The sequence below is a fragment of the Heterodontus francisci genome, unplaced genomic scaffold (assembly GCF_036365525.1).
Source record: "Heterodontus francisci isolate sHetFra1 unplaced genomic scaffold, sHetFra1.hap1 HAP1_SCAFFOLD_84, whole genome shotgun sequence".
Lineage (NCBI taxonomy): Eukaryota > Metazoa > Chordata > Chondrichthyes > Heterodontiformes > Heterodontidae > Heterodontus > Heterodontus francisci.
The window spans coordinates 1,029,962-1,055,836 of record NW_027140330.1 but is presented as its reverse complement, the minus strand read 5'-3'; the positions used below and the strand labels follow the sequence as shown (position 1 = coordinate 1,055,836).

Below are 25,875 nucleotides of genomic sequence, written 5' to 3'. Positions count from 1 at the left end.
GTAGTATTTCATGATCCTCTGTAATCCTATATAACCCTTTAGATTCATTTTAACCGTGTATAATCCTTTATAAACTTACATAGTCTTTTCCAAACCTTTCCGAAATCACTTAAGTCCTTTATTACACTTTTTAATGCTGGGTGAACATTTGTATTTCGTTACAATTCTTCTGATTTTTTTTGTAATACTTAATAACCCATTTAACACTTTATAATTATTTATAGCCCTTTGCAATGCTTTATCCTGCCTCATAATTTTAATGACTCATTCGTATACGTTATAAATGTTAATAGCCCTTTCCAAAACTTTATAAATCGTTCTAGTCCTTTACAACGCGTTTTGTCCTTCACAAAACTTGATAGTTTTTATAATCCTATCGATTTGTACTTGTAAATCCGTTAGAATAATTTGCAATCCTGTATAACACGTCATCACCCTTTATAACCCTTTAGAACCTTATATTAGCATTATTATTACTATTATTATTACTATTATGATTATAGCTATTAATAATAATAATTTCAATCCATAATAATCATTCAGAATTTTGGTAAATCTTATCATCAGTTGTAATTCATTATATTCCCTTGTAAAAATTGATATAACTTTGAACATCCTTTACAATCCTTTGCAATACTGTAGAATGCTTTTTAACACCTTATGACAAATCATAGACCATTATAATCCTGCATAAATCTCTATAATATTGCAAAATTGTTCATCATATTTGAAGGCCTTCGTAATACTCTATAAACTCAGAATCCTTTGAGATCCTTCATAATCCATGCCAATCCTTTGTAATATTCATAATTCCTTATAATCCTTCATGGTTGTTACCCAACCTTTTTAGTCTTTGGATCAATCTTTCATCTTTGATAAATCGGCATCATCCTTTCTATTCCTTTTTAATTGTTATTACATTTTAGTATCATTGAGAACACTTTGCAGTTCTTTATAATCCTTTGAAACGATTTCTACAGAGGGAGGAAAGGGAGGCTAGATAAAGTGCCTGCACACCTTTGGTGTCCAAATATTGGATATTTCGAGTGAAAGAGTGTGCGTACAAGCATTCGAATATATGCATGAGGAGCAGTAGTAGTCCTCTCGGCCCATTGAGGCTGGAGGAGGAGTGTGCACAACTCCGGGCTCGAGATAATGGGCAGACTTTTTCAAGAACGGCACAGCGCACCTGTGAGATGTGAGCCACGGAGCCGCCCTGATATTTGGCGTGGCGGCTCATTTACATGGAGGGGCAGAGCGCCCGCCCCCAATGACGTAAGGTGGCAGGCACTTGTGGCGTCACCATGCAGGTGCCAGCATCATCTTTAACGGGCTTCAGGCCCTTCCGCTTCATTTCACTATTTAAAGTCACAGTTTTCTGAAAAATAATATTAAACGTTTATTCTCAGTTCAAAACCCCTCTCCCACCGCCTTAATGACTAATCAATTTATTTTTCTATGCTTCCCTAAATAAGTAAACCCTGGATCCCAACCTTTCTTCCTAAACTTTCTCCACTTTTACTTCAACTCCTTAGGACCATCCCCTCAACCAATCGCATTAATTTTTCCAGTCCCCCTCCCGCCCAAAAATTTGACTCCTTCCCCGCCCCCACCAGTGTTCTGCCTCGGATTTGCGAATACAGATCGGAAGACCTGGGAGTTGTGCCATCCGGCAGGAATATCGGTGTGGGACGGCCATCCTGACGAGGTAAGGAATTATTCATTAATTGCTCTTGATTTTCACATTTAAAATCAGTCACCATCTTGTGCAGAGTTCCCCCCTTCCCCCCTCACCTGTCAGAGTGCAGAGTTCACCCATTCTCCCCTCACCCGTCAGAGTACAGAGTTCAACTAGATACAGGACTGCAATTTATCAGTGTGTTGTGCTCTGCAATGGTGCGCTGTGAGAGCAGAGACCTTTCGACATGGAAGTGCTCCCTCTCAGTGCCCGCGATATTATGTATGGGGGCTGATTGAAATAGAGGGGCCGGGGCGGTCGCTTCGATGATGCAGAGCGTCCAGCCACCGCATCTCCGGCAATGGCATCCTGTGCCACCGCGCAGGCACCAGCACCATCTTAAATGGGTTCAGCCCTTAGCAATTATATAAATATTTTAATTTACAGTCGTCAGGATGCTTTTAAAACAAATAATTAGGATAGGGAGGCCTTTCCCCAAAACCCTCCAATGGTATTTTAATTGGCCCTTATTGAAAAAAACGTAATTTATTCCACACTCGAACTTCACCACCCCCCCAAACGTTCTAACATTTGCCCTTCAACACCTTCGCACTATCCCTACAGCCAATAAAAAAATATTTTCCCCGCTGCCCCATACTTCCCACCCTGAAAATATTATTCCTCTCTCCTCTACACTAGGTTCTCACTATGGAGCTCCGAAGGCGCACAAGCTGAGTTCAGCGGTTGTAAAATCAGCATGGGGTTGGCCACCATCTGCAGGTAAGTCATTTTATATCTTAGCATCATAGAAGAAACATGGAATGCTTAAGGCACATAAAGAGACTACATGGCCCATCGTGTCTTTTAGGTGGAAAAACAATCCACCTATTCTGCCATTGCCGCATCTCTTCCAGGAATGCCTACCTTGAAGAAGTTCTGCTCTTCTGTCCGACTCACTGCAACCTATTCTTATCCCACCTTCCAGCATTTGGTCCATAGCCCTGTAGCTTACGGCACTTGAGGTGCCTATCTGGACTCTTTGTGAATGAGTTGATGGTCTCTGCCTCAACAACCCTTTCAGTCAATGAGTTGCAGACCCTTTAACTTTTCTGCCAATTGTTTTAAATCTATGCCCTCTCGTCATTGACCTCTCTGCTAGAGGTCTCTGAATAGACCCGTCACCTCCACTCAATCCAGGCCCCTCAAAATGTTATACATTTCAATCAGATCTCCCCTCAACCTTGTCTGTTCCAAGGAGAACAATCCCAGCCTATCTACTATTTCCTCATATCTGCATTTCTTCCAGTCCTGGCAATCTCAGCGTAAATCTCCTCTGTACCGTCTCTAGTGCAATTACATCCTGTCTGTACTGAGGTGATCAGAACTGCACACTGTACTCACGTTGTGACCCAACCAATGTGTTATACATTTCGCACATGCCCTCTTTGCTCTTGTATTCTATACCTTGCCTAATAAAGGAAAGGATTTCATATGCCTTCTTTACCACCTTATCGAGCACTCCTGTTACATTCAGGGGTCTGTGGACATTCACTCCAAGGTCACTCACTTCCTCTACACTTCTCAGTATTTTCCATTAATTGTCCATTCCTTTGCCTTGATGACCTCCCCAAAAGCAGCAAATCACACTTCTTCAAGTTGATTTCCATTTGGACTTTTCTGCCCATCTGACCAGACCATCAGTATCTTCCTGCAGCCGACAGATATCCTCTTCACTATCTGCCGCATGGTCAATCTTTGTGTCGGCCGCAAACCTTTTGATCACGCCCGCTATATTTACATCAAATCGTTAAAATACACCAGACAAAAGGGACCCAGTACTGAGCCCTTCAGAACATCATTGGAAACAGCCCTCCTGTCGCTGAAACACCGATCTACAATTACCCTTTGTTTCCTGCCACTGAGCCAATTTTGTATCCACCTTGCTGCATATCCGTTGTTCCCATGAGATTTTTTTAACCAGTTTGCCATGTGAGACCTTGTCAACAGCCTTGCTAAAATCCATGCAGACCACATCAACTGCACTACACTCATCTATCTTCCCTGTTACTTCTTCTAAAAAATCGATCAATTTGGTCAAACTGGATCTTCCTTACCAAATCCATGATGACTATCCTTGATTGGCCTATGTCTTTCTAAGTGACAGTTTATCCTTTCTCTCAAATGTTTCCAATAATTTGCCTACTACTGAGGTGAGACTGACTGGCCTGTAATTATTCGGTCTATCCTTCGCTCCCTTTTTAAACAGAGATGAAACGTTGTTAATTTAAATATTTAGACGATGGCCCCACTGCCAAGCGGTAGGGGCAACACCAAGGTTCCCCCGCCAAGGTGGACCCTTCTCTATGTCGGGCATCGAGGTGGGCCTCTCTCCTCAGAACTTTATGCCTCCGTCCCGCCGTGACCCACGGAATCAAGGGGCTAGTAAAATTCATCCCACATATTTGAACTGAGGGATGGCAGCTGAATACAATGAGCGTACAATTCTGGGCTGCACATTCTAGATAGATAATGGAATGGAGGGTAAGACTGAATAAGGAGAGTGCACAGCTCTCGGCACCAGATCCCAGATATAAAGAGGTTGCGAGGGTGTGAGGTTGGTAAAGAGGTGTTTACAAGCCTGGAATTCAGACAACAGGTACATTGGGCTGGATTTAGTGGTCTCCCAGGCGTCTGGGTCCTTAGGGGGCGGGTGGGGGGGAGGTGGAGCCTTTGAAGATGACTCTGGGATAGCGCCACCACGCACACCGACTCTGAGATGGCCCAACACCATATTGCCAGTGGCGGCAAGGGGTCAGGCCGCCCACGCACCTCCCCCCGCCCTCCCAGCCCAACTGCTCGGCAATGGGACCCTCATTTGCATATTTTAATAAACTAAAATTAATTAATTTGTAATACTTACATCGCCAGCTGAGTTCCCGCTCCGATCTCCAGCCCAGTTGCTGGCACTCCTTCGCCTTCAGATCCCCGTCCCTGGAAACAGGCGTCACATTGGTGCGGAGAGGGGTATCACTCAATGAAGGAGGGGCAAAAGCGGTCAAAGTAACATCATTGGTGTAGGGGCTGGTGGGAAGAATTGGACATTAACGATTATGCAGTTTTGGGAGGAAGTTTAGATAGCAAAGGTAAGCATTTTGGCAGAAAGGGAAATTTAACAATTGTATGGTTATGTGGGCGGGGGAAGGGCAAATGAGTGTATTTATTGTTGGTGTGCCCTTTATCTTTAAGTATTTAAATCTGTCAGTAGGGTTGGCAGCTTTTTATAAAGGGCACCACCATCAAGTACACCAGGTCCAAGTAAGACTCCACAATGTACTGAAAAACACCCAAACACATCTAAGGCTCTTTGAAGATCCACCCACAACTTCTCTGAAAAAACTACAACATCATCATGATTATCGACATCACTTTGTGTCAATATGAAGAGTCTGGAACTTTCTGATGGTGGTTTTAATCTCTTTTTTTCAATCAGGTAAATTCTGGCTCATGCAGTTTCACTGGCCGCATTGCATTTGTCTTTAGTTAATAATAGCATGTAAATTGATCGCTGGTCATTGTGTGCTTTTCAGTCACGTTTTTCGATAATGAAAGCTGATTTAACGCAAATATATCAGTTCTCGGTTTGTTCTGTTCACGTTTAGCTGCAATAATTAATAAGTATATTATTTAGAAACCCCAGTGGTTTAGGAATCATCTGTCTCACTCTGACACCTGACACTGAAAATCTACACTCCGCTTTTGTCTCCCACGAACAAGGATCAATTTATAACGGTTGCAGAATGAATGTGAATGAGGCTTTTTGTCTGCCGGTTACCGAATGCTTAAAAAAAAGGACACAGAATGAATCCGAATAGATGCCACATTGGAAAAGCTGATCTGGAACTTGTGAGAAAATGTGAAATAATACGATATGGGGGCTATTATTGCATCCTTGTCGTAAGGCTATATGACCTATTAACGTGATATAGAGTGAAGCCGCTCCTTGTTTTACAAGTATGTTGGCCGACGTTTCAAATTTGAAAAAAGAAACCATTTGGAGTCTGCCAATCCAGCGCGGTTATTTGCTGCTCTATTAATGTGATGTCTCTGGATTGGTGAACTCAGCAGCTAACTGATTGGTAACATGAATAACACAATGAGAAGCTGCACAGAGTGACCAATCACCAATGTCCTCATCATCATTCCTCCAGAAGGGAGAAGTGTGACGGAGGTGGGCGGATTCTATCATTCTTCCTGAACTGTTTTGTAATGTAGTTTTTACAGATTTTTATGAATCAAGTATATTTTTGGGGAAAAAAATGTCTTGACGAGGGAAGACCGGTGGTAAAGCTCGGGCAAGGCCAAGTCTCGCGACGGGCAGCAGTTCCCGGTGGGCCGTGCTCACAGGCTACTGACAAAGGCGGAACCATGCTGAGCATGTGGGTGCCGGAGCCCGGGTCTATCTGGCTGCTGTGCTCGAGTAGCTGGCAGCTGCAATTCTAGAGCTGGCTGGCAACGCGGCCCAGGACAGCAAGAAGAGCCGCAACATCCCCGGACACCTCCAGCTGGCCCAATGTCTCTTTTCAGAGCCACCCACTTTATCAGTGTAAAGGCTGGTCGCCGTCTGAGGGAGAGCAATTGTATAGTGCTCGCGTTTTGGACTTCCAGAAGGCAGTTGATAAGGTGCCGCACAAAAGGTTAATACGCAAGGTAAGATCACATGGTGTTAGTGGCATTTTATTGGCTTGGATAGAAGATTGTTTAAACAACAGAAAACAGAGGATAAATGGGTCTTTTTCTGGTTAGCAAGATGTAACTAGTGGGGTGCCACAGGGTTCGGGCCTTGGGCCCCAATTAGTTACAATCTATATTAATGACTTGGATGCAGGGATGGAAGGTACTGCAGCCAAATTTGCAGATGACACTCAGATAGGTGGGACAGTAAGTTGCAATAAAGAAATAAGAAATTTACAAATGCATGTGGATAGGGGAGGTGAATGGGCCAAAATTTGGCAGATGGAGTTTAACGTGGATACGTGTGAGGTTATCCATCTTGATCGGAACAAAGAACAAAGAACAAAGAACAAAGAACAAAGAAAATTACAGCACAGGAACAGGCCCTTCGGCCCTCCAAGCCTACGCCGATCCAAATCCTCTATCTAAACCTGTCGCCTATTTTCTAACGGTCTGTATCTCTTTACTTCCTGCCCATTCATGTATCTGTCTAGATACATCTTAAAAGACGCTATCGTGCCCGCGTCTACCACCTCCGCTGGTAATGCGTTCCATGCACCTACCACCCTCTGCGTAAAGAACTTTCCGCGCATATCCCCCCTAAACTTTTCCCCTTTCACTTTGAACTCGTGTCCCCTTGTAATTGAATCCCCCACTCTGGGAAAAAGCGTCATGCTATCCACCCTGTCTATACCTCTCATGATTTTGTACACCTCAATCAGGTCCCCCCTCAACTTCCGTCTTTCTAATAAAAATAATCCTAATCTACTCAACCTCTCTTCATAGCTAGCGCCCTCCATACCAGTCAACATCCTGGTGAACCTCCTCTGCACCCTCTCCAAAGCATCCAAATCCTTTTGGTAACGTGGCAACCAGAACTGCACGCAGTATTCCAAATTTGGCCGAACCAAAGTCCTATACAACGGAAACATGACCTGCCAACTCTTGTACTCAATACCCCGTCCGAAGAAGGAAAGCATGCTGTATGCCTTCTTGACCATTCTATTGACCTGCGTTGCCACCTTCAGGGAACAATGGACCTGAACACCCAAATCTCTCTGGACATCAATTTTCCCCAGGACTTTTCCATTTACTGCATAGTTCACTCTTGAATTGGATCTTCCAAAATGCATCACCTCACATTTGCCCTGATTTACTCCATCTGCCATTTCTCTCCCCAGCTCCTGCCGAATTTTGGTATGTTGGCCTTCCCCCAATTTAGCACTCTTCCTTTAGGACCACTCTCGTCTTTGTCCATGAGTATTTTAAAGCTTACGGAATTGTGATCTCTATTCCCAAAGTAGTCCCCTAATGAAACTTCAACCAGCTGGCCGGGCTCATTCCGCAACACCAGGTCCAGTATGGCCCCTTCCCGAGTTGGACTATTTACATACTGCTCTAGAAAACCCTCCTGGATGCTCCTTACAAATTCTGCTCCATCTAGACCTCTAACATTAAGTGAATTCCAGTCAATGTTGGGAAAATTAAAATCTACTATCACCACCACCCTGTTGCTCCTGCAGCTTTCCATAATCTGTTTACATATTTGTACCTCTATCTCACGCTCGCTGTTGGGAGGCCTGTAGTACAGCCCCAGAGTAGAAAGGAAAATTATTATCTAAATGGAGAGAAACTTCCGAGTGCTTCGGTGCAGAGGGATCTGGATGTCCTCGTGCATGAATCGCAGAAACTTACTATGCATGTGCAGCAGGTAATAAGGAAGGCAAATGGAATTTTGGCATTTACTGCTAAAGGAATAGAATATGAAAGTAGGGAAGTGTTGCTGCAAATGTTCAAGGCATTAGTGAGACTGCACCTTAGGTATTGCACTCAGTTTTAGTCCCCTTACCTGAGGAGGGATATAGTTGCATCAGAGGCAGTTCAGAGGAGGTTCACGAGATTGGTTCCAGGGATGAGGGGTTTGTCTTATGAAGTGAGACTGAGCAGTTTAGGCCTTTACTCTCTGGAGTTTAGAAGAACAAGAGGAGATCTAATGAGGTACATAAGATGAATATGGGGATTGACAAAGTAGACACAGAGAGGATATTTCCTCTTGTGGGGCAATCTAAAACGAGAGCTCATAGTTTTAGTATAAGGGGCAGCAGATTTAAAACTACTTCTCTCAAAGGGTGTGATTCTGTGAGGTTCACTACCCCAGAGTGCGGTGGATTCCGGGACTTTGAGTAAATTTAAGGAGGAGACAGATAGATTTTTAATTAGTAATGGGTTGAATGGTTAAGAAGAACACGGAGGAAAGTGGAATTGAGGCCAAGATGAGATCAGCCATAATCGTATAGAACGGCGGAGCAGGCTCTGATTTGAGTTGGCATGTTTTGGGATTTAGCTGCTCATGTCTTGCGATATTATCAGGCATTTTAACAATTCTATCCTTTAAGCACAGATAAAGCTTTTGAGTCCGAAAAAGATCGCCCCTCTAAAGAAATGAGCTGTACACATTGGTAGTGCTGCTCCAGACAAGTTTCTCGACTGGAAACGACATCAGGAGATCGCAGCTCTTTCTTTTGCCAATTTGTTAGCTCGTAAAAGAGCCGTTGTGTTATTTGATGCCAAACTCAGTTCAGGGCAGGATGAGTTTAGGCGCGCTTCCCGTGGATACGGCGGGCCATCTGGATGTCTTTGGGCATGATGGTGACTCGCTTGGCGTGGATGGCGCACAGGTTGGTGTCCTCAAAGAGCCCCACCAGGGAAGCCTCGCTGGCCTCCTGCAGGGCCATGACGGCCGAGATCTGGAAGCGCAGGTCTGTCTTGAAGTCCTGCGCGATCTCCTGCACCAGGCGCTGGTAGGGCAGTTTGCGGACGAGCAGCTCGGTGCATTTCTGGTACCGGCGGATCTCCCTCAGAGCCACAGTGCCGGGTCTGTAACGGTGAGGCGTCTACACTCAACCCGTGGCTGGTGCGCTCTTGCGGGCCGCTTTGTTAGCCAGGTGCTTGCGGGGGACATTCCCTCCGGTCGATTTGCGCTGTCTGCTTGTGTCTGGCCATTACGGGAGAAGACCTGGAACAAAGACGCTATAAATGTTGAGGCTGCTCAGGAACTGTCTATTTATGACATTAGAGGGACCACCCTTGTATTGTGATTGGATGCAGCCCCGTCCAACAGTCAAGTTTGAAACCAGCTCTGGGAAATAAAAGGGCGGTGGGAAATGCTGGGCCCTGATTGGTTGAACTGCAACTGAAATTTAATCAATTTCAAAAAGACCACCAATTTCAGATAGCAAAACAAGTCAAAACAAATTTTAAAACACCTAATTAGGCGGAAGAATTATGAAATCTGATTCCGACAGCTCATTTCATTCGTCTGAGATTCCCCAAGGACGATTTGCTACAGTTTTACAGGGTATTGGTGAAACTGCATCTGTAATACAATGTACAGTTTTGATCTCCTTACTGATGAAAGCAAAGACATTACATTCGAAGCAGTTCGACTGATTGATTATATGAAGGGGTTATTTTCTGGGAAATGGTTGGACAGGTTGGCCTGTATCCATTGGAGTTAAGAAGAATGAGAGGTGATCTTATTGAAATATATATGCTCTTGAGGGCACTTGGCAGGGTTTTCCCTTATGAGAGAGACTAGGACCAGGGAACACAAGGATCCTTGCTGAAAGTGGAAGAAACAGGAAGCATCTGTTAAGTGTGTAGATTGAACCAATTAGGATACTCGGAAAAATTCTGAACCTAATATGGTAAGATCCTAACACCCCAAGAAGAGTAAAAGAAAGGATGATAGGGAATATCATCGGTACACATAGCACGGAGAACATTGTTGTCACACTTAGAAGGAGAAGATAGACGATGGTCAACACAGCAAGAGAAGAAAAAGGAGAGAAGGCCATGTCCCAGCAAGCTCAGAAGCAAGAACCAGGATTGAGTGTTGCTGCATGCCTATTGCCGTTGTTAAGGATTAATTTTGTGCATCTTAGTTAATCCTAATATGACTTGCTTACAGAACTTGAGCTTGTAACTTGTAGGTCCATCTTGTCCATCCTCTGTTCAGGTAACATCTAGCTGAAACTTACAGATCTTTAGTATCTGCAAACATTGCTGTGCATTTTGTCCTCCCCAAACTTCGAAATTATGGCCCCTATAAAATCAATGTTGCTAATAAAGTTTTCTGTGTCACCCGACTGCACACTTCTTCGCATTAAAAAATAGATCCGTTCACTACTACATTCTGTCTCCTATCCTTTAGCCAAGTACCATCTCAGCATACCAGCACCAATTTTTAACATGCACTTTCTGTATACCTCTGTTATGCACGACTTGAATGCCTTTCAAAAACCATTTATCCAATATCTATAGCACTACCATCAGCAAAGTCAACCCCAAGAATTCAATCAGGTTAGTTGCACATGATTTGTCCTTAGCAGATCGGTACTGCATGTCCTTTATAAAGTTATCATTCTTCAAGTTGAAGTTCATTTAATCATTGACACTTGTCTCCAATTGTTTTCGACGACTGATGACAAAATTCATTGGTCTGTTGTCACCAGCGTTTTCCATCCCATTCCTAGAACAGGAGTGTAACATTTGCACTGTTTCAGTCGACTGGTACTACTTTAATATCCAAACATTATCGTCAGTGCCTCTTTTATCTCCCTCAGCAATCTGGGATGCTTTCTATCTGAACTCACTAACCTAAAGTGATGCCAATCTATTCAGGACTTCCTTTCTGTCCATTTTCATTCTATCCAATATCTCTGTACCCCTCCTCGACCGGGACATTAACTTCATCCTTGCTTTTGTGAACAGACATGACGCTCTCATTCATTACTTTTTCCAACACAAGGAGATTTCCTTTCTTTATCCCTAAAAGCTCCGCAATTTCTGCACTATAATTTTGCATTTTTCTTTATTTATTGATTATTTTGCCGGTATAATCGCGGGAGGTCCCTGTCTCTCTTGTTTTGAATGAAACGATGAAGATCGCCATTCGGTATTACTCACATTGACCGCGGGTTTCACTCCGGTTAGATAAACCTTTGCTGGCTGAAATTAATTCTACAAGGTCCGAACAAACACACCGGCTCCCTCCTTCCTCCCATGTTTCTGTCGGATTGTTTTGAGAGCAGGGGGTCTCATTAATAACAAACACCCTGCAAGGAGAGACGGCAATTTGAACATCTAAATGGGATCAGCTCCCGGCTTTCTAGGTTATAGATTCCCTTATCCCATCCCCTCCTTCCCTCCACCCTAACCCAATGTTGAGTTTCATTGTTTGGACATGATGTGGGTGAAATGGCGAAAGTTCCCATTGATTTGTGTTGCAGAGATCTGCGCATGCGCGGTATAGCCACGCCCACTGAGACGTCATCATTGGGAGAAGAGCGCATGCGCCCTCCTTCTCCCAACACTTGCTCTGAGCGTCATTCAGTGAGTGAGCAGAAGACTGTTTAAATTCGCTGCAAATGGAGACATTAGAGCCCCAGGTAAGTGAACAAACAGCATCTGCTTGCAGCAGCACACCAGGTTTGGGAGCACGTCTGCAGAGGTGCTCAAGGATTAACATTGAATAGCGGGGAGGTTCAGCGGCAATAAAAACAAGAAATGCTGGAATCACTCAGCAGGTCTGGCAGCATCTGTGGAAAGAGAAGCAGAGTTAACGTTTCGGGTCAGTGACCTTCTTCGGAAGAAGGGTCACTGACCCGAAACGTTAACTCTGCTTCTCTTTCCACAGATGCTGCCAGACCTGCTGAGTGATTCCAGCATTTCTTGTTTTTATTTCAGATTTCCAGCATCCGCAGTATTTTGCTTTTAAGTTCAGCGGCAGTCGGGCTGCACGATAATGATGCGGCAGTTGTTCAAAGATGAGGTGAAAATATTTACGACACGTTTTAAACAGTGCCTGCTTGTTTTTCCTTCAACAACAGGACTTGGAAGTACAAATCTACCTGACCCAAACACGACTAGACCCGAATACGTACATCCAAAGGTGATTCTACACCACAGTACACTGTGGATGTCAAACAAATGCTGTCTGCTGGAGAAAGTTTAGCAGTCCTTCAGCCGGAAAATGGAAGTCTTCCATTTGGAACATTTCAATCTTGTTGTTTTCCGCAATAGTAAAAGTTCAAGTGGATTTGTACAATGCAAATCTTGCAAACTTCTACGAAAATATCACAGGAAAAAGACAGGAAATTCATCTTTGCAGCGGCACACTGAAAAGGATCTACTCGACCCACAGCTGAGACAAGTCAGTCAAAGCTAACTTCATTGGTAGGTACGAGCAAAAAAAAAAAATAACCGCTCACAAGGAATCAGATATTACAGTCAAATGTGTGACTCTCTGTTGCAAGGATATTCGATCTTTCCAAACTGTCTCTGGTGAAGGGTTTGTTGAGCTAGTACAAGAGCTTTTCAATGTGTGTGCTACATACGGTTAAGTATCAGCTTCAAGTGTGTTACCAAATGCAATTGCAGTTTGAAGAAGGTGTCGTGATGTGGCCAAAGAAAAGAGAAAATAACTAATTCCTCAGATTGCTGACATACTGAAGGATGTGAATGTGGGAATGCCAACTGACATGTGGACGGACGACTACTGTAAAATCCATTAGATGTCGATAACTTGTCATTATACCACAATAAATTGTAAACTTAATGTCAATGTTTTAACAGCAGCAATGCTTCCACTGGAGGACACCAAAACTGGCAAAAACATCAGGCATGAGATTTTAAAGCTGCTAGTGAATACACTTGGATTCGACCCAGCAAATTTAAATAAATTAGTCTGGGTGACAGATCAAGGTGAGAACATTGTGTTTGCTCTGAGACCGTATCAACAAAGAACAAAGAACAAAGAACAGTAATATAAAAGCAAAATACTGCGGATGCTGGAAATCTGAAATAAAAACAAGAAATGCTGGAATCACTCAGCATGCCTGGCAGCATCTATGGAAAGAGAAGCAGAGTTAACGTTTCGGGTCAGTGACCCTTCATCGGAACTGAACAAAGAACAGTACAGCACAGGAACAGGCCATTCGGCTCTCAAAGCCTGCGCCGATCTTGATGCCTGCCTAAACTAAAACCTTCTGTACTTCCGGGGTCCGTATCCCTCTATTCCCATCCTATTCATGTATTTGTCAAGATGCCTCTTAAACGTCTCTATTATACCTGCTTCCAGCACCTCCCCCGGCAACAAGTTCCAGGCACTCACCATGATCCGTGTAAAGAACTTGCCTCGCACATCCCCTCTAAACTTTGCCCCTCTCACCTTAAACCTATGCCCCCCAGTAACTGACTCTTCCACCCTGGGAAAAAGCGTCTGACTATCCACTCTGTCCATGCCACTTATAACTTTGTAAACTTCTATCATGTCGCCCCTCCATCTCCGTCGTTCCAGTGAAAACAATCCGAGTTCATCCAACCTCTCCTCATAGCTAATGCCCTCCAGACCAGGCAACACCCTGGTAAACGTCTTCTGTACCCTCTCCGAAGCCTCCACGTCCTTCCAGTAGTGTGGCGACCAGAATTGCATGCAATATTCTAAGTGTGGCCTGACTAAAGTTCTGTACAGCTGCAGCATGACTTGCCAATTTTTATACTCGATGCCCCGACCCATGAAGGAAAGCATGCCGTATGCCTTCTTGACTAACTTATCCACCTGCGTTGCCACTTTCAGTGACCTGTGGACCTGTACGCCCAGATCTCTCTGCCTGTCAATACTCCTAAAGGTTCTGCCATTTACTGTATACTTCCCACGTGCATTAGACCTTCCAAAATGCATTACCTCACATTTGTCCGGATTGAACTCCAGCTGCCATTTCTCCGCCCAAGTCTCCAACCGATCTATATCCTGCTGTATCCTCTGACAATCCGCATCACTGTCCGCAACTCCAGCAACATTTGTGTCATCCACAAACTTACTAATCAGACCAGCTACATTTTCCTACAAATCATTTACATATACTGCAAACAGCAAAGGTCCCAGCACTGATCCCTGCGGAACACCACGTGTCACATCCCTCCATTCAGAAATGCACCCTTCCAATGCAACCCTCTGTCTTCCATGACCAAGCCAATTCTGTATCCATCTTGCCAGCTCATCTCTGATCCCATGTGACTTCACCTTTTGTACTAGTGTGCCTTAAGGGACCTTGTCAAAGGCTATACTGAAGTCCATTTAGATAAAATCCACTGCCCTTCCTTCATCAAGCATCTTCGTCACTTCCTCAAAAAACTCAATCAAATTGGTGAGACACGACCTCCCCTTCCCAAAACCATGCTGCCTCTCGCTAATAAGACCAAATTGTTTCCAAATGGGTTTAAATCCTGTCCCGAAGAATCCTCTCTAATCGTTTCCCGACCACTGACGTAAGGCTCACCGGCCATTAATTTCCGAGATTATCCTTGCTACCCTTCTTAAACAAAGGAACAACATTAGCTATTCTCCAGTCCTCTGGGACCTCACCTGTAGCCAATGAGGATGCAAAGATGTCTGTCAAGGCCCCAGCAATTTCTTCCCTTGCCTCCCTCAGTATTCTGGGGCAGATCCCATCAGGCCCTGAGATCGTATCTACCTTAATGCTTTGCAAGAAACCCAACACCTCCTCCTTTTTGATAATGAGATGACTGAGACTATTTACACTCCCTTCCCTCGGCTCATCATCGACCAAGTTCTTCTCCTTGGTGAATACTGATGCAAAATATTCATTTAGTACCTCGTCCATTTCCGCTGGTTCCACACATAGATTCCCTTCTCTGTCCTTGAGTGGGCCAACCCTTTCCCTGGTTACCCTCTTGCTCTTTATATACGTATATGAAGCCTTGGGATTTTCCTTAATCCTGTTTGCCAATGACTTCTCATAACCCCTTTTAGCCCTCCTGACTCATTGCTTCAGTTCCTTCCGACTGTCTTTATATTCCTCAAGGGATTCCATCTGTTCCTAGCCTTCCAGCCCTTACAAATGCTTCCTTTTTCTTTTTGATGAGGCTCACAATATCCAGCGTTATCCAAGGTTTCCGAAACTTGCCAAACTTATCCTTCTTCCTCACAGGAACATGTTGGTCCAGGATTCTAATCAACTGACCTTTGAAAGACTCCCACATGTCAAATGTTGATTTACCCTCAAACAGCGCCCCCCAATCTATATTCTTCAGTTCCTACCGGTTATTGTTATAATTAGCCTTCCCCCAATTTAGCATCTTCACCCGAGGACTACTCTTCTCCTTATTCACAAGTACCTTAAAACTTATGCAATTATGGTCACTGTTCCATAAATGCTCCCCTACTGAAACTTCGACCACCAGGCCGGACTCATTCCCCAATACCAGGTCCAGTACGGCCCCATACCCAGTTGGACTATCTACGTATTGTTTGAAGAATCCCTGCTGGATACTCCTTACAAATTCTTCCCTTCCTTGCCCCTAGCCCTAAGTGAGTCCCAGTCAATAAAATTAAAATCACCCACCACTACAACCCTGCTACCTTTACATATTTCAACAATCTGTCTAAATATCTGCCCCTCTACCTCCCGCTGGCTGTTGGGAGGCCTGTAATAAACTCCCAACATCGTGACTACACCTTTCCTATTCCTGAGCTCCACATGCCTCGCTGCATATCCCCTCCGAGGTATCCTCCGGCAGTACAGCTGTGATATTCTCCTTAACCAGTAATGCAACTCCCCCACCCCTTTCTCATCCCCCTCTTTCCCGCCTGAAGCTTCTAAATCCTGGAACATTTAGCTGCCAATCCTGTCCTTCCCTCAACCAAGTCTCTGTAATCGCAACAACATCATAGTTCCAAATACTAATCCAAGCTTTCAGTTCATTTGCCTTACCTGTTATACCTCTCGCATTGAAACAAATCCACTTCAGACCACCAGTCCCGCTGTGCTCCACAACATCTCCCTGGCTGCTCTTCCTCTTAGTCTTACTGGCCTTATTTACTCGTTCCCCCTCATTTATTTCACTTGCTGTCTAACTGCTGTGGTTCCTACCCCCCTGCCACCCTAGTTTAAACCCTTCCGAGTGATGCTAGCAATCCTTGCAGCCAGGATATTTGTGCCCCTCCAGTTAGATGCAACCCGTCCTTCTTGTACAGGTCCCATCTGTCCCTGAAGAGTACCCAATGGTCCCGATATCTGAAACCCTCCCTTCTACACCAGCTGTTCTGCCACGTGTTTAGCTGCACTACCTTCCTATTTCTAGCCTCACTGGCACGTGGCACAGAGAGTAATCCCGAGATTACTACACTAGAGGTCCTGTCTTTTAACTTTCTACCTAACTCCTTAAACTCCCCCTGCAGGAAATCATCACTCGTCCTGCCTATGTTGTTGGGACCGATGTGTACCACAACCTCTGGCTGTTCACCCTCCCCGTTCAGAATGCCTCCTGTCCGTTCAGAGACATCCTTGACCCTGGCACCAGGGTGTCAACATACCATCCTGGAGTATCTTTCACGTCCACAGAAGTATTGACGTCTGGATTGTCAGGACCATGTATATCACACGGTCCTTCAACATTCAGTTGCTCCAAAGGAATTAGCTTCTGAAGCTCCGGATGTTGTAGAAACAATACATCATGCCACAGTCTTGGTGACATATATTAAACAGTCTGGTCTTGCTGCACAGTTACCTAAAACTTTAAATCCAGTGGAAGAAACGAGGTCCAGTACTTTGTACCAGACACTGAATTCAATTCAGGATATTTCTCATCAGCTGCAAGTGAAACTGGAACAGCGTGGGGAAAGCTGCTGGCTGGAAAACATCGCCCCCGATGTCTTGCAGTGTTTGGTTGGTTTCCTCTGACCATTTTATGAAGCTCAGAGGAAACTAGAGGGAGTCGAGCATCCTACATTGAACCTGGTAATTCCGTGATTTGAGGATCTTAAAAGATTCTGTATGCCACTTTCTTACGATAGTCCAATGCAAGCAGTTGTCAGGCAAAAGCACAGAGAGTGGCTTCTGAAGAAAGTTGAAATACATGATGAGCACAAGAGAGGAACATTTCTCTGGCTTAAATTTAACCAGCTCTGAATGTTGTCCAGCCATGATGGGGAAGAAGTTTATTCTGAAGTGCGCAGACTTATCAACAACATTCAAGCAGGAGTCCCTGTGAAGGAAACGACAGTGGTTGACAGTGAACCTACAGCTGCCAAAAACAGTGACTGCATTTGCTGAATGGGAGATTGTTCATGAACAAATAGACACAAATGATAAAGTGCAGCAGTACACAGCACAGAGTCCTGCTGTGTTGGCGATGGAAAACGAGCGAGATCTGTTGGGCTGGTGGAAGGAACACGCTGTTCCATACCCTAAACTGGCCCGGCTAGCTCGAAGTATACTTTACATTCTGGCGAGCTGCAGCAGCAGGAAGAGGTACTTCAGTGTGGCTGGAAAGCCAATCAAACAGCGGAGGACTGCTCTTCAGCCTTCCACAGTTGACTCTATTATTTTTTACATGACAATTTATAAGACATTTCTTTCGATATTCTTTTGCTATGTCTGTAACTGAGACTACCGACTTGCTGTGCATGCGACTAATACTACTGACTTGCTGTGTCTGTGAATGAGACTACTTACTTGCTGTGTCTGTAACTGAGACTACTTACTTGCTCTGTCTGTAACTGAGACTACTTACTTGCTCTGTCTGTAACTGAGACTACTTACTTGCTCTGTCTGTAACTGAGACTACGTACTTGCGCTGTCTGTGCCTGAATCTACGAAATCGAATGTTCACCTGACTACCTATCGGGTGCTTCATTGGAGCAGGCTATGAGGTTTCTTTTTAATCTACACTTTGAAACTATTTGTTTCTGTTTTATCTGGTTATTGTCACAGTGCTGTTTGTGGAAGCTTGCTGTGGGCAATTGCTGCTCCGTATCCGACTTTCCAACAGCGAATACAATTCACAAAGATCTTCATTGTGTGTAAAGTGCTTTGGGACGTCCTGAGGTTGTGAAAGGTGCTTGAGAAGAGCAAGTCTTTCTTTGCAGAGAGAAAATGGATAATCTCATGAGAAGACTGCTTAAAAATCATGAGGGAGTCAAGATGTTGTTTGAAAGTCTCAGAAGAGACAGGTTGATATTTCTGACAGAAAACTGAAATACTGTGTGTATTTGAAAGTCATCGACAAAAACTTCGTTCAGCTCCTACAGTTGGGATCTTTAAATCTATGTAATCAAGGAGTTGGAAGAATGATGTTCAATAAATACATAACTTTATTCGATCGCTGTTCGATAATTTGTTTTGCATTTAACTACTTCAAATCAGGGTTTCTGGGTTGTTTTATCTCTTCTAAGACTGAACTGCAATCTTATAGAGGAACAAGACAGTCCAGTGTGGAAAAGCAATTAAGAAGCAGCGCTGATTGTTTATCTGGCAGTGCAGAAAAAACTGACAAAGATCTCAAAGGATAGATGGACACTTTAAAAGCTTTGGAGGATTGAGATCCACCCATGACATCAAATAATTTGGGGTAAGAATATTTGTTTGTAAAAAGAAGATGCGAATTTTTATGTAAATGTGTTTCAATGTATATTCTAGAAATCATTCAACATATTTATCAACTTTAACATACCTTTTTTTTGCTTTGTAGGCTATTCGAGGTGCTGGCCATTATGTGTAAGCTGATCAAACAGAAGTCTTCAATAAACAGCACTGTAGATGCACAGTACTGTCGACTAATGATCAGGCGGCACCGGGAATCAGCAGTGCTGCACATTAACAATCAAATATCACGGGGAAAGCCTGCTATCTGTTCTGTGATTTTTCCAATCAATCAATCTTTCCTTTCACTGAAATTTACTTTCAAGTCCAATCTCTCTGAACTGAATTCACTGAGCTGAATTCACTGAGCTGAGTAAGAAAATGATCATTGGCCTCTGTGTTACTCATGTTCAAATCTTCATGGCCTTCTACGTTTTGTCCTGTGGGAAGGCTAGAGAATGAATTATGAAATGGGATTTAGTGCCGATGTTTGAAACCCTTCAGCTCTTTCTATGATTTCATTAATTTAACAACGAGATTGAGAGGGTATTTCACCACTTTCTTCAGTTCCTGTCTGAATTTAGACTGTGTCACAGTCTAAATACATGTGTTGGTGCAGGAACTGAGAAGTTGCAGCATCTCTGATGTGTGATCTGTGCTCAAGAGAGGGTCAGTGTAGGAGGAATAATAATGAGCATCTGCAATTCGCCTATAAATGTTGCACACAGCCCAGGTCACCCATAACAGTATAAAACTGCCAGTTATACTGAAGAGTAAAATAATTGATTTACTGCTATTATCCATCTCTGGGTCCTTGTGATTCTCTCCCTTGCTGTGGCTCCGGAATCCCCTGCAAACTTTAATGGCAAATAAAGTACGTCTGACCGTCAGAACATTGAGCAGCAAAATCAGAAAGAACGGGACACAATGGGTTAAAATGTAGTGAAACAATTCAAATGCCCCCCATGTGGGGGAAGTATAGAAGCTCGGTTTATGGACACAACGCAGGGGATCATTATCAATAATGTACCTTTGTTTAAATGTAAAGTACCAGGGGACTGACTCTAAACAGCCCATCACACTCACTGTTCCAACAATCACAGACGCTGCTTTCCTGGTGCAATATCTTCTTTGCAGCTTCTCACAACAAATGGTCACAAATCGATCAAAGGTGAAAGCGACTGTGAGCCAGACAGAAACAACTGTGGCTGCAGAAAGCAGAACGGCAGTGAGAATACACACAGGAGTAATTCTCAGGAATGAATCTGGGAAATAAATTGAAACAATCCAACTCAATATGCGATCAGTGAGAACGACCAGGAGATCAGCCACTGCCATTCCCACCAGGTAGACAGTGATCCATTTGGAGAGACCGCACTTTCCTCGGGACAGGATCACAATCGCCATCAAGTTAACTGGAAGAGAGGGAAAGGAAGCAGAGAAATTACTGATCAGAACTGGAGACAAAGCAGCACTTTGACAGGATCTGGGCTGGGCATCTAACTGTGAAAAGTGATTGATTGACCCAGGCAGTGCTTTGCCACAGTGAAATGTTTGAAACAGAATTATGAATAATGAATTGGGAAATTGATGAAGAAAGTCAATAAAGTTAGCATTGGATCTACTGGATGTACTGAGTGAGGATTCAGTGCCAGTTGGGAAATGAGAAGGGGTTTTACAGAGATGGAATCCAATATGTTAACTGGGAATTTGTCTCCTGATTGTTGGTTGGGAACATTTGCGGAGAACGGGATGTGCAGCTGGTTGTTCAGAGAACCGACAGGGACTGTTACCAAATGGGAAAAAGGACTCCTGCTCCTATGTTCCTGTATTCCTATCAGGTTGGACGAGGCAGCTGGAGGTGGAGACTGTGAGTTAGATTGGGAGGGAGAGAAGGAAAAGGACATGTTGGTGCTGGAGGGGAGACTGGAACAGATGGTTTGGGAAATTGGCTGAACTGAAGCAATTGATGAGGCTACTGAGGATTCAATACAGTGAGAGGAGAGGCTGAGATTCACAGGGACAGACTGCAGCAGAGAGTTAGCAGAAATCTATTGATCCCAGTAATACAACTCAATTATTACATTCAAACAACAATCCCTGTGGTTAATGGTGTTGGAGAACAGTTCATTGGTTATAAAATATAGTCAATACATTTAGATTGTACTGGCATTAAATACCCTATTAAGTATATTTCTGATATCAGACTTGCTCTTTATTGAATTCAGCAGACACCGAGATTTTAAAGTGTGGTATTTAAATAATGAATTATCATCAGTGAAGAACTGATTCCATTCTGTTTATTCAGTCACTAAATAAGGAATAAGAACTTTCTACCAAACAAAATGAGGACCTGACAGAAATCAACACGAGGATCAAGTCCAACAGGGAAATTAATACAATCTGAGAACAGATAACTTCAACTCACAGTTTCTTTCACTAACTGTTCTGGACATTCCAGCACTTTATGATAGTGAATTATTTACACTGCTGCTTCTTTCTCTTTCTCTTTCCGTCTGCTTATCTCTTTCCCTCGGTTTTGTTCTCCCTGCTCCTTTTCTCCCTTCCTATCTCTCTGGAGTACTCACACCCTGAAAACTGTTACTTAATGCCACTTTTCATATATGGTTTATTCCTAACATTCTGCGCCTGCATTCTTTTCAACAGCCCCGTGTTCTATGCAGAGTCAGTTTGATCAATGGTGAAACCTCTGTGAATAATTTAATGTATCTACAGAACACAGAAGTCTCCGCCTGTTCACCTACACTCTTCACTTCATTTGCAAGGTATTGAATAAACAGGATCTCAAACTTCTTCCAGACAAACATCACAATCTTTCCTTCTCCTGGAATTATAAATTGCACCGTTAAAATGTGGGATTGTTTAATTAATAAAACACCAACATCAGCGCAGCAGCTGACAATCATAGATAGATGGGAGCCTCTTGATTCCAACTGATAGAGTGTAAACCAATAAAACATCACATCAATACTCTCTATTTTACAATAGAGTGACAGTGACAGTGAAGGCTACACAGTGAAGCAAAGAAGGTGATGTGAAAGTGTCAGCAGAAAACGTAGGTCAGTGACGAGACCTCAGAAGCTGCGTCAGACACACACAGAATGAAATATTATTTGATAACAGTGATAACCAATAAATGCATTGAAATCCGAGTTAATTTGAACCCTGTTATTGAGGAAGGAGGACATTGTGCTGTCCTCTTGTAACACTGAGACCGTGAGATGTCTCGTTATCAATCACGGAAAAAAAAATTAAAATATTCCAAAACCGGTTTGATCCACATCATGAAACTGTTAAAAGCTCTTATTCTTGATCCTATCCGAGACATCCCCTTCAAATACATTCAATGCACGAAATAATCCAGTAATAATGCCAGGAGTACTTCAACCAATACCATTCAAGACATAACAGGGCTTCTGCAAGATTGAAAGAGTAGATAATGAGGAGATTTCATCCGTAGATTGCTGGGGGGTAAAACAGGCGGCTGTGTAAAACACACAGTGGGAAATAATACCCAGCAGAGCAGCACAGTTAATATCAATTTACATCGTTAAGAGCTGAGATACTGGCTTACCAGGGACACCAATTGCTGCAAGTACAGGATAATAAATGTCTTCTATCTGATAGAGTACTGGATATTCCATTTCTGTGAGAAACAGAGACTTCTACTAGCTTGGAATCCACAGCTCCAGCAGGCACTCTGCTCTGATCTATTCCAATGCATCCTCATTTATACAGGGGACAAGTCTCCAAAGACACAGTCATACCCCTGAGCGTGGCATTTAGTTACACTCACCTAAACAAACAGGTTATATCAGCAGCTTGACTCTGATGTAAATGATGGACGGGTTGCATCTTAGCAGAATTTGTCAAATATCCGCACAGGCAGATTTGCTACTGCTTTTGAGGAGGGTTTAAACTAAATAATCGGGGGTGGGGGGGTGGGGTGGCGGGGAACCTGAAAGGGAGTTCAGGTTGGAGAGAAGCAAATATAGGGTGTGGGAACCAGGAACAGGTATTAAAGATGAATACCAAAGTGCACAGAGAACTTGGAGAGATAGATAGCACAAGAGTAGGGAATTGGGTGGGGTCATAGTAAGGGAGAAAGTAATAATGTCTGAATCAGGGTTAATGTGCATGTATGTGAATGCACGTAGTCTGGTTAATAAGGCTGGTGAGGTACAGACGGTACAGACGCAAATTGAAATGTGGAAATATGAAGTTGTGGCTATAACAGAGACCTGCTTCAAAGAAGGGCTGGACTGGGTCTTAAATATTACTCAATACAAGGTGTTCAGGAAAAAAACAAAGAGGAACGGGAAAAGTGGGAGTGGTGGTAGTAGTGATCAAGGAGAGCATTGCAGTGCTGGAGATAAAGGATATCCCAGAGAGGTCCAGGACAGAATCAATTTGGCTCGAGCTGAGGAACAAAAAAGGTCCAGTTACATTGCTCGATGTTGACTATAGGCCACTAGCTACTGTCTAGGACGTGGAGGAACACATTTGCAAGGACATTTAAGAGAGGTGCAAATATTGTCGGGTAGTTTTAATGGATTAATTTAATTATTCAAATATAGACTGGGATAATAGTACTATGAAGGGCAGTGAAGTGCAAGAGTTCTAGACTGTGTTCAGGAAAATTGTCTACAACACTTTGTTGCTAGTCCTAAAAGAAATGAAGCACTGCTAGACTGGGCTTTTGGAAAAGAGATACACTCATAGTCATAGAGTCATAGAGTTATACAACACCGAAACAGACCCCTCGGCCCATTGTGTGCGTGCTGACCATCAAGCACCTATCTATTCTAATCCCATTTTCGAGCACTTGCCGCTTATCCTTGTATGCTATGGCGTTTCTAGTGCTCATCTAAATTCCTCTTAATTTTTTGAGGGTTCCTGCCTCTACCACCCCTTCAGGCTGTGATATCCAGATTACAACAACCCTCGGGGGGAAAAATGTTTTTCTCAAATTCCCTCTAAACATCCTGCCCCTTACCTAAAATCTATGCCCCCTGGTAATTAACACCTCTACTAACTGAAAACGTTTCTTCCTATCTTCCCTATCTATGCCCCTCATAATTTTGTACCCCCCAATCAGTTCTTCCCTCAGCCTTCTCTGCTCGAAGGAAAACAACCCAAGCCTATCCAGTCTCTCTTCATAGCTGAAATGCTCCAGCCCAGGCAACATCCTGGTGAATCTCCTCTGCACCCTCTCCAGGGCAACCACACCCGTCCTATAGTGTGGCGGCCAGAACTGTACACAGTACTCCAGCTGTGGCTGAACTAGCTTTTTACACGGTTCTATCATATCCTCCCAGCTCTTATATGCTAGGCCTCAGCTAATAAAGGCAAGTATCCCATATCGCGTCCTAACCACCTTATCTGCCTGTGCTGCTGCCTTCAGCGATCTATGGACAAGTACACCATGGTCCCTCTCATCCTCTACACTTCATAGGGTTCTCCCACACATTATATATTCGATTGCCTTTTTAGTCCTCCCAAAATGCATCACCTCACACTTTTCAGGATTAAATTCCATTTGCCACTGCTTTGCTCATCTTATCAGCCCATATGTATCGTTTTGTAATCTAAGGCATTCCTCTTCACTTTGACACCACCAATTTTCATGTCATCTGCGAACTTACTGATCATACCTCCTATATTCACATCTAAATAATTAACGTACACTACAAACAGCAAGGGTCCCAGATCCCTGCCCAGCACCGATCCCTGCGGTACACCATTGGTCACAGGTACACCCCCCTACCCACCCCGCCCCCCCACCCCCCCCACCCCCACACACACACACACTTTCTATATTCCTCTAGGGCCTCTGTTGTTTTCAGCCCCTGAATCTGCCAAACGCATTCTTTTTTTTTCTTATCTAATCCTCTAAATCCATTGACATTCAGTGTTCCCTGCATTTGTTGGTCCTACCCTTCACCTTTGCGGGAATATGTTAGCTCTGAACTCTCACTATTTCCATTTTGAACGACTCCCACTGGTCTGATGTAAACTTTCCGACAATTCGCTTATCTCAGTCCACTTTGGCCAGATTTTGTTTTATCATATTGAAATCGGCCCTCCCCCAATTATGTACATGTATTTCCAGTCCATTTTTGTCCTTTTCTATAACTACCTTAAATCTTACAGAGTTATGGTCACTACCCCGAAATGCTCCCCAACTGACATTCTACCACTTGTCTGGCTTTATTCCCAAGGATTAGATCCAGTCCTGCCCCTTCTCCTGCAGGATCTTCTACGTGCTGGCTCAAAAATCTCTCCTGTATGCACTTTAAGAATTCTGCCCCCTTTAAACCTTTTGCACTAAGACTATCCCAGGTAATATTGGGGAAGTTGAAATCCCCGATTATTATTACCCTTTAATTTTGCAGCTCACTGAAATTTGCCTCCATATCTGCCCCTCTACCGCTCCATGACTGTTTGGAGGCCTGTACTACACACCCAGCCAAGTAATTGCATCCTTTTTGTTTTTTAAGTTCTACCCATATGGCCTCATTTCAGGAACAACCGAAGATATCATCCCTCCTTACTGCAGTAATTGACGCCTTGATCACGAGTGAAATGCCACCTCCTCTTTTATAACACCGCCCCCTCCCAGCCCCTGCCCTGTCACGCCTGAAGATTCAATATCCTGGAATACGGAGCTGCCATTGCTGAGATGGACCACGTGGACCAAGTTACGGTAGGAGAATATTTACAGAACAGTGAAAATTGCATCATAGGGTTTAGGTTGACGACGGGAAGGGACAAAGCGCAATCCAGGGTAAAACTAATTAACTGGGGAAGGCCAACTTCAGTGGTGTAAGAATGGAGCTGAGGCAAATAAATTGGAGCCAAAAGCTGATAGGAAAACCAGTCGATGAACAATGAGCTGTCTTCAAAGAAGAGATAGTACGGGCACAGTCGAGGTATGTTCCTCATCGGGGAAAAGTAGAACAAACGAATTCAGAGCTCCCTGGATGGCAAAAGAAGTAG

At 43.7% G+C, this 25,875-nt stretch overlaps 1 pseudogene; it reads right to left on the bottom strand.

Annotated features, from left to right (window-relative positions):
- Positions 1-9,003: 9,003 nt before the first annotated feature.
- LOC137359269 (histone H3-like) lies at positions 9,004-10,852 on the bottom strand (annotated as a pseudogene).
- Positions 10,853-25,875: the final 15,023 nt, after the last annotated feature.